Source organism: Euprymna scolopes, chromosome 15 (assembly GCF_053919585.1).
Source record: "Euprymna scolopes isolate OS-2025 chromosome 15, ASM5391958v1, whole genome shotgun sequence".
Taxonomy (NCBI): Eukaryota; Metazoa; Mollusca; class Cephalopoda; order Sepiida; family Sepiolidae; genus Euprymna; species Euprymna scolopes.
The window spans coordinates 12,056,273-12,069,059 of NC_136496.1; the positions used below are offsets into that span (position 1 = coordinate 12,056,273).

A 12,787-nucleotide genomic window follows, 5' to 3' on the forward strand; every position below is an offset into this window, starting at 1 on the left:
ATTTAAATCATGAAACTCTGAACTCCAATATATGACTCCCCCCCCCCGCCAAACTTTCGCTACCAGACATTACAGTAAGAAATATTTTCTATTTTTGAAAGGCGACTTGAAAGTACAGTTTGACGATAAAGGGTTAACGATTTTCATACCACCACCTTACATTCATTAACCCTTATCTTCGAATAGCCTTCTGGCCTTAATAAATGGTGACTCCCAATTAAAAAAGAAAAAAAAAGAAAGACAAATTCAAAATACATCTATAAAACAGGCGCGTGAAATCAGCTAGACCCCGGGAGAACGTTTTTACACTGTTCCACGAAAAACGTCAACAATTTGAATTTCACAAGATAAAGTTGTATTATTTTATGCGTTTTCAAATATTATAACTGGTTTCCTAGGCAATATTATTAATTGACGGCTGTTGAGTTTTGATGTTGATAGCTTTAAGTATTTTCAATTTTTTTAAAAACTGGTTTGAGAATGTATTATTATTTGTTTAAAATGGGAGAGAGACTGTTATATGCTTTTGTAGATGTTGGTAAACTGAATTTATAAGATGACATAGTTATACGGCGAGATAGAGTAGTGGTCGTAAAACCAATGTAGCTATAAACTTTCTCCTGTCCACTCTTTTCACACTTATCAATCTATGTTTCTCTCTATCTCTAACTAAGCATCTATTAATCTGTCTATAACTCTCTCCCATCATTTACTGTCACTGTTCCAGTCTATCTCTCTGTACCTCTATCTCTTTAATTCTATCTCTTTACCTCTATCTCTCTTTATAACCTATAAATAACAATCTGCAGAGAAAATCGTAACTTACTTGGCTAGCATATGTGCGTGTTTAAAAGGGTCGGTCGTATAACAACAAAAAAGAAAGGCTAAAATGACGACACCCAGTTGGTTTATGGTTGATGGTCACGTGATCGACGCCGTTTCGAAGCAAATGAGGCAGGTGAATAAAAACGGACGCCCATGTATGGAGTAGTGTTGTCACATCTGGGCTGGTGCATCTGCTTCTTGTCTCTCGCTCCTGGACAGGGTTCAAAAGAGAGTCGCCAACCTGATAGGTCCTGAACTGTCATCTAGGCTTCAGCCTCTGTCCTATCGACGAGATGTTGCATCCCTCTGCCTGTTCTACAAATACTTCAATGGTGAATGCTCTGACGAACTGCAAACACTTGTACCTCCCCGACGTAACTACCCCCGACAAACCCGACAAGCTACTAAGTCTCATCCCTTTACAGTAGAGATCCCTAGGTGCAAGAAAGCCTTTTACTCCAATAGTTTCTTCCCCAGAACTACGGGTCTTTGGAACTCCCTTCCGGGATTCTGCTTTCCCAACTGCAATGATATGCAGAAGTTCAAGTGTAATGTTAACAAACATCTTTCTACTACTCTCCCTTCATAATGCCCCTGCAAATTAAGTCCCTGATAGTAGCCCCCTGCTTCAAAGTGGCACTGTGCTTTGTTTGGGGTGAAAATTAAATTAAAAAAAAAAAGCGAACAGGGAAACGAGTTGGAAGAAGGCTTGTGCTACGTACGTAGGCGTGTGCAAGTCAATATGAAAGAGTGTCAAGTTTTAGATTTAGAAGTTTTAACAACAGAGTGTCGAGTTTTGGAGTTGGAAGTTTTAACATGTAAAAAATACTTGTTAATATTTCTTTAAAAAATATTATTGTTATATAGCCCCGTTTTTAGAGAATTAAGTCAAAAGCGGTCAACTTTAGCACAACTGAAACATTCCGACTTCCAGTCGTTAAATACTATCTGCCGGTTTACTATGTATGCCCGCTGACTTGATAAATACATAAAACTCTATTTAAACTCACTCCGCAATAAAAACATAAACCCTAACCATAACAAAAATAATACCATCAAAGTATACTATAAAAACCAATTACACACTAACTACATATTAGATGAAAAAATAATAGCAAACCTAATTAAAAAATACACCAGACCTACCGCCTAAAGAAAGAAGATCAAACTAATAATATATTATACCAAATTTAAAACTTCCAATTTAATAATAAAAAACAATAACAATACAAACAACACACTAAACCAAACTAATGTAGTGTATACATTTATTTGCACCTTAACGATTAAAATTACTAGACGATTAAAATTACTAGACAATTAAAATTACTAGAAGCCATACTTATAAAAATAACGACAGCACTTTTTGAACCGGATCTTATTTAATACCGGGACAAATATGCTAACAGTATTTAATAACTAACTATAAACTAAGTAAATAACCTATACAATGAGAAAATTTAAATTATAAATAGAATAAAAATAATTCACCCCAACCCCCTTGCACCAACCTTTATAATCAATTAAAAAAAAAACTATAATTACACCGTCTCATAGAAAAAGAACAAGAAAACGAAAAAAGCAACAATCGCTCCTAAAGATAATCTGATGCACCGATAGAAAGCGCTCGAGAAGAACATGGCCGAAAAAAAACTTTGGGCGTCATTCTGGATAAGTTACCTACTACAATTAAAAAGACCGCCCGGCAAATTGAAAAATTATCCATTAAGATCGGAAGAAAAATAACTCCGTCATGTTCAATCAGACGTGTCTGAATAACAACCTACTGCCAAAAATACACACACACACACACGCACACACGCACGCACGCACATATACACATATATATATAAACAATTACTACAATTCTTACTTTGCTCTACCTTGTATATTGGGCAATTTTATTTGGATGAGACTGTCTTATATAAAAAAAAAATCCTTCTCAATACTATTTTATAAGTCTGTAAACCACAATATTAATTAATCTGTGATTTAACTGATCTCATTGTGTGGATATATATATCTAATTTTAAATAAATAAGAATGTAAATATACAAACTACTAACTATAGTGGGGGTGATAAGTAGTTAAATGGATTAATCCAAATCTTATAAATACAAGAATGATAAATTAAAAAATTAAAAAATGTATCCATTTTAAATGTGGAAATTGATGAATCGCACAGGTAATAAATTCATTTTTATACTATGAAAAGGCTAGTAATTACAATTAAGAATAGGAAATTGGGGAAAAAAATTTTTGTAACTTGTCTTCTTCCTAAGATTAAGGGTGGTGGTGTTTGATCAACACTGCTGGGGAGCCATGATGTAATACACTGTTTTGTTTTTAAATCCCCGAAACAGTGTTTCATGGTAAACAACTGATGATCCCTTAAAAAATATAAAAATTGATATTATAGTAAATTTGAGAGTTGATGCAGTGATTGCAGGTGATTAAATGACTTACTGACTAGATGTTTTTTTTGATGAATGATAAAAAATAATTTTTTGTGTGGTTTCAAATGTTAAAAACTTCAAAGACTATATATATATATATATATATATATATATATATATATATAAGTGTGTGTGTATATATATATGTGTGTGTGTGATTATATGTTTATATATGTGTGGTTGTGTGTATGTATGTATATATATATATATGTCTGTGTCTAAGTACATATATATGTGTGTGTATATGTATGTATGTAATATGTATATATATATGTGTGTGTATATGTATATATGTGTGTGTATGTATATATACATACATATATATATATTATATTATATTATGTTATATTATATTATATTCTATATGTTGCCAGTTTCGAATCAATCGACCGGTGTTAATCGTGACACCCTGCACAAATGATTCCCGAAAGGAAGAAACACTAGTGTCTCTAAGTATTTAATAATTATTATAATAAATCATTATGTCAGCCCCTTTAAGGAACTCGTTTCCCATCGTTGAGCAGTTTCAGTCGAAATAAAGTCGGTCAATTTAGATCTTACGGGCAGATCATCATATAATGATTAGATCACTCTGACTGACGTTAAAACATGTAAATTTAGACCGTATTTCTCGCGTTAACGGGGCTGAATGGCTTAGGTCCTTGGTAATGGAATCAGAGAATGCTTCTGTTGCCGGGTTCGGATATATCGACCGGTGTTAATCGTGACACGCTAGAATGATGATTCCCGAAAGAATGAAACACTAGTGTCTGTAGGTATTTAATAATTATTATAGTATATATATATATATATATATATATATATATATATATATATATATATATATATATAAAGAGAATGTATGTACGTGCTGACAGAATATACGTTCATCTAGAATGAAAACCAAAGCATTTAGCCATCCATCATTATTCGGTATTATCTGTCAGAACTGTAAGAGACCTCTGTTATTTTCAATACCATCATATCAAGGCCACATCGTATGATATGACACATCACATCTCAAATATTGAATGGGAACATGAGAATAGATGTACAGATAAGTAAGGTTAGGCGTTATTCGCAACAGTTGTTCTCCGGATGTCCCATGTTCGTACATGTGCGAACGTGCATCTTCTCTCAGCCCTACGCCCCCATCATCGCTTGACATGTACCCCTGCATGCCGTCACAGGCTGTGCATTGCAACGAGCTTTTCTTTCTGTGTCGCAGCCGTTTGCGCGCATCTTTTCTTTTAATCGCCACCGCAAAAAAATAAGGAAAAAAAAAAGAAATGTGAAATATTTTTGAAAAGAAAATAAATAATTCCAGTGCAATTCCTTTGCCGTTTCATAACAGATACAAGAGCTGGCGTTACACGATGACATTTCTCTAGCAATGTGTCTATCCAGTCTGCGCAGTATGCGATCAAAGGAATTTCTTCAACCAAACGCATGACAAATATAGAAGGACGGACACTTACAGATATACATGCACACATTCGAACATAACTAAATCTACGCATATATATATATATATATATATATATATATATATATATATATATGCGTAGATCGTCATATAATGATTAGATCGATCTGACTGACGTTAAAAGCATTTAATAAGAATAAATCATTAAATTCAACTGTATCTCTCGCGGTTTACTGTAGCCGAATGGTTCGGGTCCTTGCTAATGAAGCCAGATATGAATTTTGTTGCCGGGGTTCGAATCTTTCGACTGACATTAATCGTGACACCCTGCACTGATGATTCCCGAGAGAATGAAACACTAGTGTCTGTAGGTATTGAATAATTATTATAGTAAATAATAATGTCAGCCCCATTTAAGAAACTTGTTTCTTATCGTTGAGCACTTTCAGTTGTAATAAAGTCAGTCAACTTAGCTCATATGCGTAGATCGTCATATAATGATTGGTTCACTCTGACTGACGTTAAAAGCATTTTATAAGAATAAATGTTTAAATGCAACTGTACCGCCCGCGGGTGACGGTAGCAGAATGGTTCAGGCAACAGAAGTCCAACATGACTTCTGTTGCCGGGGTTCGAATCTCTCGACTGGCGTTAATCGTGACACTCTGCACTGATGATCCCGAAAGGATGAAACACTAATGTCTGTAGGTATTTCATAATTTTTGTAGTAAATGTATATATATATGTATATATATATGTGTATATATATGTATATGTATATATATGTATATATATATATATATTCATTTTTATTCACCTACATATATAGCGACACATATATACATACATATATTCGTATATATACATATCTTTATTTGTAAATAAATAAAAAAATCAAGCATTGTAAAAACGGCGGTGAAATCTTTATATAAATAAACATTTGATGATATCGCTTGTGGGTACCGATCCAATGGGCCAGAAAATAGAGCAGCCGATTATTAATTAGATAAATGTAAGTTCGAGCTCTGGTTCGGATGCTTGTCTACATACGCTGAAGAGCTGTGATACAGCGAAACATTCTGTCTGTTGATGACTCTTTTTACCACGCACTCACAATAATGTTGTAAAAGGAATAATAAATTTGTTTTGTAAAACGAATATATTTTATCATAACAGAAGTTGTTTTTCTCTTTTTGTTTCTACCTCATGCTATTTCGATAACATGGTAACTGTCTGTTGTGAAACTTTCTTTAATATCATTTTGCAGTGGAGTCAGACCGGAAGTTATTTATGAGATCGTTTTTGATAAGCATCGACTCTTTATTTATGTGCAAAACTTTGACACAATTATAGATATCTGATTCTTTTCTTTTTGAACTAATTTTTTTTTCTGCGACAGAAATGGAGTACTGTTGCCACATCTGGGAAGGAGCTGCTAGAAAGGACTTGTCCTGCCTTGATAGAGTTCAAAATAGCCTTCGTAGCCTCGTAGGAGATATCCTTTTCTCTTCCTTGCAATCTCTATCTCACAGAAGAGATTTTGCGAATTTGTCTCTACAAAAAATGTCGTTATTTTCATGGAAAGTGTTCGACTGAGCTTCAATCTATGGTCCCCCTCGCCAAACTTTCACAAAAATCACTCGTCTAGCTGAAAACACTATCAATAATTGCCCCCACTTGTTATCTGTGCCTAAACCTAAACGTAGATTCCATGAACAAAGCTTCTTTCTTAGAACTGCACGCCTGTGGAATTGTCTTCCGTTTTCCTGCTTTCCAGCTGACTACAATATGGTTGTCTTCAAGTCTAACGTAAAAAAGTTCCTGATTAGCCGTTCCACTTGTCAACAAATTAACCGAATTTCCATTACTAACGATTACTATACTGTCCAATTTCTACTGTACTCTCTTTAACCCTTATCCTCGAGTGGCCGCTTGGCCTTGATAAGTGGTGATGCCTATGTAAAAATAAAAAAAATGCGATTCAAATCAAATTTAAATTTGTAAGCATTCTACTTGTACTTAATGAATTAAGATACATTTCAAACTCTACATAACATATCCATATAATGTTCTACTCGTCCCTCCTAATTCTTGAAAAAGATAAATACCCATTTTTAAAAGCCAAACTGTTCCAAAAAAGCCAAATTAACGAAATTAGAAATTAATAAGTCCAATCTACCAATATTCAACGAAACTATAAGCGTGACCTTCCTTTAATGTAGCCTCGTTTCTGGATATCCTAATTATCATAATATATTATCATTGTTGTAATGGCGTGGGAAAGAAACATTTCGGTGTGCTGCGGTTCTTCACCGAAAACAGAAGTCAGCGAAACGTTATATAAAAAAGCGAACGTTCAAAAGTAACAGGGCAAAAAGAGGTGCTGAACTGAAGGAGTAAATTAAAGATTGTCTCTTACAATGTGATTTTATTATTTGTATTGAACTATGTAGCACAATATTACTTTCTGAACATTTATTAGTACATATTAATTTTTCTAATTGTGGTCAGTTTTATATGAATGGACAATATTTGTTTTCATAGAATTGTTAATAAATTCATATTTGCTGCGTGTTATTGTTTTTTCTGTTCAGAATCTTTTTTTTTTTTTTGCACTATCCAGAAAAATGTCAGCTTTATCAAAACAGATTAGTTTATTCAATATATTTCTCATTCCGTGAAATGTACACGGGTTCTGCTAATTAATTAATAATTTGTTTATGTTAATTAACTAAGCTTAAAATTTTAAAATTTCGTTACTAGTTTCGTAATATTATTAATTGTGGCATGGCTAGTTTTAGTGCAAATGACTTGAAGGAGTTTTATCGTTTGATGTTGGTAACATAGTGTATTTCATTTTTAGTAGTAGTAACTGAAGTGTTTCTATATTTGGAAAAGAAAAGTTTTTTGTTTTTTTTCAGTCATCGATATATCTATAAAAGCAAGAATGTGTGTGCGTGAGGACACTTCTCAACCTATATACTCAACGAATTTTCGATCTAAAGACTTGAAATTTGGTATATAGGGTGTTCAGACATGTGGAAAACTTTTTAATCGGTTTTCATCCAGAAAAAACGTCTGCTAAGGCATCAAAACCGAAAAATTTGTACTGGGGGGGGTCATCGGATTTGTCAACTGTTTCCCGAATTCGCATGCGTGAATCGTTTACATGACATATTACTTACGTTAAGAATAAATAGGTTTGAAAACGCCTTTTAAAATTCGTGTCAAGCTGGCTTAATGGATATTGTACTTGAGTCACTGTCTTTAGTTTTTGGTTTCGATCTCAGCTTGGGTATTTTTTATTTCTTACACGAAGTGAACTGTTTAGATAAAACATAATCTTTGCATGCGTATGTCTCAGTTTATGTATGAATTAAAATATAATATTTATGCGTATTTTACGACCGGGTAACGCCGGGCGGCCTGCTAGTTAAATATATGTTTTAAATTTGCACATACTTTGCACGTAATCGCGTTAGCATGCATTTAATTAATATAGATGCTCATCTTAGTACTCATGCATAATACAGATCAAGTTATCATCAGTATATTTCGTACATGTTACGTAAACCGCTGGAAGGTGCGCAACGAACATTTCGTGTTGTTTTCTTTCTTTCTTTTTTTTTTTTTTTTTTTTTTTTTGCACGCCCCAAAATATTGGCTATCTTCGAAGATAATAAACGAAAACTTCGTATCTTATTTTTTAAAAGGAATTGGTAAAGTTCTTGGGAAAAAAAACATCATTAAAATAATAAAAAAAAAAGATTAAAAACTTCGACTATGCAGACAAACTGTTTGAGTGTTATTCGTTGAATTGAATTTTTTAAATTGTAATTATATTTCTTTGTCAACAATGAAATTAGGGAATTAATTGTAAATTAAGACCTGTTTAATCTTTTTTTAAATTCATGAAGAAATATTTTCATATTTGAAGAGATACATTTTGCTCGATGAATTAATTTTTTTAGAATTGTAATTTTGTATCTATATGGACATTCACCTTTATAGTTTAAGATACAAAAGTTAATGGCGGTAAGTATTTTTTTTTTATATGAACGGAAGTAATATTTTCGTCATTGTAAATCTAGATATTATTACTAGCACTGAGTTCAAACCCATTGTCCCGACGACTAACAATCAACCTTTCATACTCTATTTCCATAAGTCAACACCTAAAAAAACATGGCTGCCCACACTCAGAATTTAGGAAAATCATAATTGAAAACATAAAAATCTTACACAATTATACCCACGTAAAACGACTCAAAATTCTAGAGGCTTTTATATAACAAGTGAAGTATGCGTGGTCCCCGTGAGTGCACAGTGAATGAAGCATAAAAAATGACTAAGTTCAGCATTTGTCCCCACCCCATTTAGCCCTAAAAATCCCCAGGGAACGTCAAATCCTGGTGAACAAACGGTGCAGTTTTAGACTTTAGCATATGTAAATTTGAGTTCTACACCATGCAAAAAGAGAAATGACTAAGTCCATCATTTGCACCCCCCCATTTAGCCCCAAAAGTCCCCAAGGCCTTAACATATTTAAATTTGAGTTCAGCACCATGCAAAACTGCTAAATAGACATACAAAGAAAATTTTGGACAAATATGGTAAAATAGTCCCAAAAATGGAGTGTTTTTATAAGCTCTAAAAGAGCGCCTGGGGCACACCCAAGAGTTATCGCGAAGTATAGACACACAAAATTATATAGATATCAGTTAGTTACAACTTTCCAGAAAGTTTTATAAAAGTCAAAAGCATCAATTTTTTTTAATGAGTGCAAAACTTCTAGAAATAAATAAATAATAAAAAAAAAATACAGACAAAGAAAGCGTCGCCAAACAGTTGTATACGGTTCTTTTTATTTTTTCCTCTGAAGAAGAGATATTACTCTCGAAAATTAGGGACACCAATACCTACCATCTTTTACGACACATTATGTTTGTAGATAAGCAATTTGTCATTTCTCTTTTATGTACTATTTATTTACTATAATAATTATTAAACCACAATAATTATTAAATACCTACAGACACTAGTGTTTCATCCTTTCGGGAATCTTCAGTGCATGGTGCTACGATTAACACCAGTCGATAGATTCGAAACCAGCGACAGAAGCCATCTCTGGCTTCATTAGCAAATATCGTATCCATTCGGCTACCGTCAACCTCGTGAAATAACGTTGAAATTTAAACATTTTATTTTTAAATGTTTTTGACGTCAGTCAGAGTGATCTAATCATTATATGATGATCTGTTCATATATATATATATATATATATATATATATATATATATATATATATATTGTAATTTCATGTATCATCAAATATTATAAAGAGATACATAAATCAATGTTTTACGCATCGATTTTCAGTATTTGCTTCAACAGTGCTCGATACGTGAATAGAGCTAGGTAATTAATTATGAATATATATATATGGCAATTAAGCTACAAAGTGCCTTCTGTATTTCATCACCCGCGTGGATTCGTTGGGCTAAAATTTTTGCCTGGTGATTCCCTACGGGGATTAAACACAGAAAATTGTGTAGCTTAATTTTTATGTAGATTTTTATAACTGATGATTCGCTACAGGCATTAAAAGTGGTGCGTGTATTTCAGTAAACATTGAGAAAACTTTTCTTTCATTCTCTTTACTTGAAACGGATCTGATAGTACTAGGGTACACAACGAGTACGGCAAATATGTCGGACAATATAAACTGAAGTACTAAAAAGTAACTTAAAAAGGATCAACGAAAAGTTATGCGGATAAAATTTATCCTAATCTTCTATAATATAATCTCACCTGTCTGTTTAAATGTATGTATGTATGTTTGTATGTCTCGCAAAAACTTTCGACAGAGGCGATCTATTTTCACAAGATCGGTATCATTTTGAAGTTCGACACTTCGGACAACAATATATCGACAAATTGGCCCAAAACATTGATTCCTTCAGACTCAACTGGTCACTTTTCTACAGGGAGGGGATTTTTTTTCGCCGATATCTTCGAAAGGCATCTACTCTTTTCGATTGTCTAGCCTTAATTTAAACCTAGTCCGACTTGGCGATGGGCGCAACAGCTAACGCGTCACATTTTTATTCTTTCTTTCACATACTTTTTCTCCGTGGTACGGGTTCGATCCTGCCTGCCTACTACCACTTTTTTTTTCTCAACACACACCGCCAAATACCCGAGCAACGTCAGGCACCCAGGCGTGTCTATAATGTAAATCTAACCTGTCTGTTTAAATGCATGTATGTATGTATGCCTACCTAAAACTTTCGACAGAGGCGACGGATTTTCACGAGATCACTATAGTTTTGAAACTCGACCCTTCGGACGACAAATATCGAATTTGCAAAAAAAAAATTAATTCCTTCACCCGCAACTGGGCACTTTTGTACAGGGAGAGGTCACTTTTTTCACCGATATTTTCGAAAGTCATTCCCTCTTTTCAATTGACTAGCCTTAATTTAAACCATCGAAACTTCTGGTTTGGCGATGTACTCAACAGGAAAGACGTCACGGTTTTTTCATGTTTTTCCCTCTTCGCGGTACAGGTTCGAGCCTGCCTACCTACTACAACTTTATTTTTTATTTTTATTTTATTTTTTGTTTTTTTGGCTCAACACACACCTCCAAACGCCCGGGCAAGGCCGGGCACTCAGGTTAGTATTAAATAAAATATATATTAAAGAAAAAAATGCTGTCCACATATGTGTGTGTGTGAATTTAAGAAAAATCATCTTTGATGTTTCAGAGTCCATAGTGAACGAACTCAAACACACACACATATATATATATATATATATATATATATATATATATATATATATATATACACACACACAGAAATACAAAGAGAAAAAAGTCCATTATATATATATATATATATATATATATATATATATATATATATACTAGCAGGGAGACTCGACGTTGCCTGGGATTGAATAATGATCAACGAATATTTCACACTCTATATATTTATATTGTCATCGAAATCCGTTTAATCACCCGGGAGGAAGCTTCACATGCCTCCATGCAGTAACTTAGTCCAAAATATGTTATTCTGCATTGCACTCTAGAGAACCTACTGTTTCTTTTATAAAATTATTTAATATAAACTTCTTTCCAGTTAACGAACAAAAAACATTAAGAAATTTACTGCGGGATTTGAACCTACAGACCACATTATACAACATCAAAAAAAAAAAAAGGAAACCACATAAATTTTCAAGTCTTATAAAATTCTTTGCAGTTAATGAAAAAAAAAAGAAGAAATGTACGTGCGGAATTTGAACCTACAGACCACGTTAAAATAACGGTTTCGATTATCGATTATCGGTAATTATTGGGAGTTTTTCTGAGACAACGAAACTAAGATCACTCCCAGACTTATACATTAAAGTTCTGTAAAGTTTAAAGAAAATCTGTTCGGCCGTTTCGGAGTCTATAAAGAACGAACTCACACACACAAAGTTGCATTTATATAATTGTACACACACACACATACACACACACAAATATATATATATATATATGTGCGTCTATATATATATATATACTTGTCTATGTATGTATGTATGTATGTATCTCTCTCCCTCTCCCTCTCCCGCTCTCTCTTTCCAATCTCTCTCTCTCTCTCTCTCTCTATATATATATATATATATATATATATATATATATATATATATATATATATGCATGTGCTTTGGATGCAATATCCGCTTAAATGTTCAAAATTATTAAACACTACCCTAAACCCACACAAAAAAGTAGGCCGTAATAAAAAGGAAAAAAAACTTACTGCTCTAATTAAGAATGTGGGATTTTTAGTTAAAGCAAGAACAACATTTATATGACAAACGTTGAACGTAGCGACACTCAAGTGTTTTTTGTTTGTTTGTTTGTTTGTTTTTTCGTTTGTTTGTTTGTCTTGTTTTTTTGTTTTTGTTTTGTTTTTTGTTTTTTTGTTTTGTTTTTTTTTTTGTTGCTCCAATCACGAAAATAACAAATGCCAGTACGGTTAGCTGCGGGGTGAATATGAGACTTTAAGCGAACACTGATA

The 12,787-nt window shown here is 33.2% G+C and overlaps 1 protein-coding gene across 2 annotated transcripts in view; it reads left to right on the plus strand.

The window, feature by feature from the left end:
- LOC145293725 (proton channel OtopLc-like) overlaps nt 1–12,787 on the plus strand; it is a 192,274-nt gene that overhangs the window by 4,632 nt on the left and 174,855 nt on the right. The window contains exon 1 of one of the 2 annotated variants that reach the window (XM_080140175.1): nt 5,051–5,074. The exons of the other annotated variant lie outside the window; for it this stretch is intronic. The gene's annotated coding sequence lies outside the window, so the exon portion shown is untranslated. Of the gene's footprint in view, nt 1–5,050; nt 5,075–12,787 lie in introns of those variants that run through there. 2 annotated transcript variants of the gene reach the window in all.